This window comes from Triticum aestivum, chromosome 6A, assembly GCF_018294505.1.
Source record: "Triticum aestivum cultivar Chinese Spring chromosome 6A, IWGSC CS RefSeq v2.1, whole genome shotgun sequence".
NCBI lineage: Eukaryota > Viridiplantae > Streptophyta > Magnoliopsida > Poales > Poaceae > Triticum > Triticum aestivum.
This window is the reverse complement of record NC_057809.1, coordinates 122,257,895-122,263,586: the sequence shown is the minus strand read 5'-3', so window position 1 is coordinate 122,263,586 and position 5,692 is coordinate 122,257,895.

Here is a 5,692-nt window from a genome sequence, read left to right as displayed (position 1 = left end):
CACCTCTAACATACCAAACACGCAACTTTCCCCCTCCGGTTCATCTGTCCGAAAACGCGAAACACCGGGAATACTTTCCCGGATGTTTCCCCCCTTCGACGGTATCACCTACTACCGCGATTGGGCACACCTAGCATCGTTACTTGTCATGTCATGCATCGATATGCATTTGTTTGCACTGTATTCATTGTTTCTTCCCCCTCTTCTCTCCGGTAGACTACGAGACCGACGCTGCTGCTGCCCAGTTCGACTACGGAGTTGACGACCCCTCTCTCTTGCCAGAGCAACCAGGCAAGCCCCCCCCCTTGATCACCAGATATCGCCTACTCTTCTCTATACTGCTTGCATTAGAGTAGTGTAGCATGTTACTGCTTTCCGTTAATCCTATTCTGATGCATAGCCTGACATTGTTGCTACATCTGTTGATACCTTACCTGCAATCCTAAATACTTAGTATAGGATGCTAGTTTATCATCATTGGCCCTACATTCTTGTCAGTCTGCCTTGCTATACTATTGGGCCGTGATCACTCGGGAGGTGATCACGGGTATATACTATACATACATACATACTATACAGATGGTGACTAAAGTCGGGTCAGCTCGAAGAGTACCCGCGAGTGATTCACGGATTGGGGGCTGAAAGGACCTTTGTCCCGACGGCCCTCTGTGTGGATCTTTGTGGCGGAGCGACAGGGCAGGTTGAGACCACCTAGGAGAGAGGTGGGCCTGGCCCTGTTCGGCGTTCGCGGATACTTAACACGCTTAACGAGATCTTGGTATTTGATCTGAGTTGGCTACGAGCTTATACGCACTAACCATCTACGCGGGAGTAGTTATGGGTATCCCGACGTCGTGGTATCAGCCGAAGCACTTCAGACGTCAGCGACGGAGCGGCGCGCGCCGAATTGGACTGGAACGCCACTAGGCTAGGTCTGCTTTCGGCCGCCCACGCAACGTGCAGGTGTGCTCAGGGCGATGGGCCCAGACCCCTGCGCGCTTAGGTTTAGACCGGCGTGCTGGCCTCTCTGTTGTGCCTAGGTGGGGCTGCGACGTGTTGATCTTCCGCGGCCGGGCATGACCCAGGAAAGTGTGTCCGGCCAAATGGGATCAAGTGTGCTGGGTAAGTTGGTGCACCCCTGCAGGGAAGTTAATCTATTCGAATAGCCGTGATCTTCGGTAACAGGACGACTTGGAGTTGTACCTTGACCTTATGACAACTAGAACCGGATACTTAATAAAACACACCCTTCCAAGTTCCACAGACAACCCGGTGATTGCTTTTCTACAGGGCGACGAGAGGAGGATCACCGGGTAGGATTATGCTATGCGATGCTACCTGGAGATGCTACTTGGAGATGCTACTTGAAGATGCTACATGGAGGACTTCAATCTACTCTCTTCTACATGCTGCAAGACGGAGGCTGCCAGAAGCGTACTCTTCGACAGGATTAGCTATCCCCTTCTTATTCTGGCATTCTGCAGTTCAGTCCACTGATATGGCCCTTTACACATATACCCATGCATATGTAGTGTAGATCCTTGCTTGCGAGTACTTTGGATGAGTACTCACGGTTGCTTTCTCCCCCCTTTTTCCCCTTTCCTTCTTTCTGGTTGTCGCAACCAGATGCTGGAGCCCTGGAGCCAGACGCCACCGTCGACGACGACCCCTATTACACCGGAGGTGCCTACTACTATGTGCAGCCCGTTGACGATGACCTGGAGTAGTTTAGGGGGATCCCAGGCAGGAGGCCTGCGCCTCTTTCGATCTGTATCCCAGTTTGTGCTAGCCATCTTATGGCAACTTGTTTAACTTATGTCTGTACTCAGATGTTGTTGCTTCCGCTGACTCGTCTATGATCGAGCACTTGTATTCGAGCCCTCGAGGCCCCTGGCTTGTATTATGATGCTTGTATGACTTATTTATGTTTTAGAGTTGTGTTGTGATATCTTCCCGTGAGTCCCTGATCTTGATCGTACACATTTGCGTGCATGATTAGTGTACGATTGAATCGGGGGCGTCACAAATTTGCTGTCCTACAAACCTCTGCACTTGGAGGCCCAACAACGTCTACAAGAAGAAGGTTGTGTAGTAGACATCAAGCTCTTTTCTGGCGCCGTTGCCAGGGAGGTTAGCGCTTGGAGGTATATCTTTAGATCTTGCAATCAAATCTTTTTGTTTATTTCTTATCACTAGTTCAGTTTATAAAATAAAACTACAAAAAATGGAATTAAGGTTGCCTCATATGCTTCATCTTTTTAATATCTTTCATGAAAATAAGGATTCCGATAATTGTGCCAAAATGCTAGAAGAAGAATGTATTAAAATGTTTGGCACTAAACATTTGGATGATGAGCATGATTGCAATGTTGTTAGTATGAATTTTTTGAATATCCATGATGCTAATGATATGCAAAGCCACAAGCTTGGGGATGCTATGTTTGATGAAGATGATATTTTTTGTCCCCAAGTTTTGATGAGCAAATTTATTTTGATGATAGCATGCCTCCTATTTATGATGATTATAATGATGAAAGTGGGTTTGGAAGAGTGTCAACTTTAGGAAGTAATGATCCCACTATTTTGGAGGATGTTGAATATTATTGTGATAATTATGAAAGTGGATTTGGAGAGGTCATGACTTTATTTAGTAATGATTCCACTATTTTGGAAGAGGTTCCAATTGATTATGAGAACAAAGTTGCTATCTATGATGATTATTGTGATGACTTGTATGCTATAAATAATAATGATATCCATGAAACTTTTCATCATGATTTTAATTTTCAAGTGGATTATGCCTCACATGATAGTTATTTCGTTGAGTTTGTTCCCACTACTATTGATGAGAAGAAATTTTCTTATGTGGAGAGTAATAAAAATCATATGCTTGTAGATCATGAAAAGAATGCTTTATGTGATGGTTATATTGTTAAATTCATTCATGATGCCACTGATAATTATTATGAGGGAGGAACATATGCTTGTAGGAATTGCAATAATATCAAGTTTCCTCTCTATGTGCTTAACATCCGGAAGTTATGCTTGTTTTACCTTCCTATGCAAGTTGAGACTTGTTCCCATAAGTTGTTTGCTCACAAAATCCCTATGCATAGGAAGTGGGTTAGACTTAAATGTGCTAGTCATATTCTTCATCATGCTCTCTTTATGTTTCAATTCTTATCTTTTATGTGAGCATCATTGAAATCATCATGCCTAATTAGGGGCGTTAAACGATAGAGCTTGTTGGGAGGCAACCCAATTTTTTTATTCCTTGCTTTTTGCTCCTGTTTAGTAATAAATAATATATCTAGCCTCTGGTTATATGTGGTTTTATGTTTTAATTAGTGTTTGTGCCAAGTAGGACCTTTGGGATGACTTGGGGAAAGTCTTTGCGATCGTGCTGTAAAAAAACAGAAACTTTAGCGCTCACAAGATTTGCTGCCATTTCTTATTGGAGAGTGATATTTAGTTAATTCTTTTTGAATATGATTAATAGATAGATTGATCGGTCCAGAAATTTATTTTAGAATTTTTGGGGTTCCATAAGTATACGTTTGATCCAGATTACTACAGATTGTTCTTTTTTGACAGATTCTGTTTTCTATGTGTTGTTTGCTTATTTTGATGAATCTATGAGTAGTATCGGAGGGTATGAACCATAGATGAGTTGGAATACAATAGATATACACCAATATGAATTTTTAATGAGTTCACAACAGTACCTAAGTGGTGATTTATTTTCTTATACTAACGGAGCTTACGAGTTTTCTGTTAAGTTTTGTGTTGTGAAGTTTTCATGTTTTGGGTAAAGATTCGATGGACTATGGAATAAGGAGTGGCAAGAGCCTAAGCTTGGGGATGCCCAAGGCACCCCAAGGTAATATTCAAGTACAACCAAGAGCCTAAGCTTGGGGATGCCCCGGATGGCATCCCCTCTTTCGTCTTCGTTCATCAGTAACTTTACTTGGAGCTATATTTTTATTCACCACATGTTATGTGTTTTGCTTGGAGCGTCATTTTATTTTATTTTGCTTTGTTTTCTATTTGAATAAAATACCAAGATCTGAAATTCTTAAATGTTAGAGAGTCTTCACATAGTTGCATAATTATTCGACTACTCATTGATCTTCACTTATATCTTTCGGAGTAGTTTGTCATTTGCTCTAGTGCTTCACTGATATCTTTTTAGAGCACAACGGTGGTTTTATTTTGAAGAAATAGATGAACTCTCATGCTTCACTTATATTATTTTGAGAGTCTTTTAGAACAACATGGTAATTTTCTTTTAGGCATAATAAAAACTTTCGTATGAAGTGCATTGAATACTATGAGAAGTTTGATACTCGATGATTGTTTTGACATATGAAGATGGTGATATTAGAGTCATGTTAGTTGAGTAGTTGTTAATTTGAGAGATACTTGTGTTAAAGTTTGTGATTCCCATAGCATGCATGTATGGTGAACCGTTATGTGATGAAGTCGGAGCATGATTTATTTATTGATTGTCTTCCTTATGAGTGGCGGTCGGGGACGAGCGATGGTCTTTTCCTACCAATCTATCCCCCTAGGAGCATGCACGTAGTAATTTGTTTCGATAACTAATAGATTTTTGCAATAAGTATGTGAGTTCTTTATGACAAATGTTGAGTCCATGGATTATACGCACCCTCACCCTTCCACCATTGCTAGCCTCTCTAGTACTGCGCAACTTTTGCCGGTACCATAAACCCACCATTTACCTTCCTCAAAACAGCCACCATACCTACCTATTATGGCATTTCCATAGCCATTCCGAGATATATTGCCATGCAACTTTCCACCATTCCATTTATTATGACACATTCCATCATTGTCATATTGCTTTGCATGGTCATGTAGTTGACATCGTATTTGTGGCAAAGCCACCGTTCATAATTCTTTCATACATGTCACTCATGAGTCATTGCACATCCCGGTACACCACCGGAGGCATTCATATAGAGTCATATTTTTTCTAGTATCGAGTTGTAAGTAAATAGAAGTGTGATGATCATCATTATTAGAGCATTGTCCAAGTGAGGAAAGGATGATGGACACTATGATTCCCCCACAAGTCGGGATGAGACTCCGGACGAAAAAAGAGAAAGAAGAGGCCAAAAAAAGAGAAGGCCCCCAAAAAACAAAAAAACAAAAAAGAGAGAAAAATAGAGAAGGGGCAATGTTAGTATCCTTTTTCCACACTTGTGCTTCAAAGTAGCACCATGATCTTCATGATATAGAGTCTCCTATGTTGTCACTTTCATAAACTAGTGGGAATTTTACATTATAGAACTTGGCTTGTATATTCCAATGATGGGCTTCCTAAAATTGCCCTAGGTCTTCGTGAGCAAGCAAGTTGGATGCACACCCACTTAGTTTCTTTTTGAGCTTTCATACACTTATAGCTCTAGTGCATCCGTTGCATGGCAATCCCTACTCACTCACATTGATATCTATTGATGGGCATCTCCATAGCCTGTTGATACACCTAGTTGATGTGAGACTATCTTCTCCTTTTTGTCTTCTCCACAACCACCATACTATTCCACCTATAGTGCTATGTCCATGGTTCACGCTCATGTATTGCGTGAAGATTGAAAAAGTTTGAGAACATCAAAAGTATGAAACAATTGCTTGGCTTGTCATAGGGGTTGTGCATGATTTAAATATT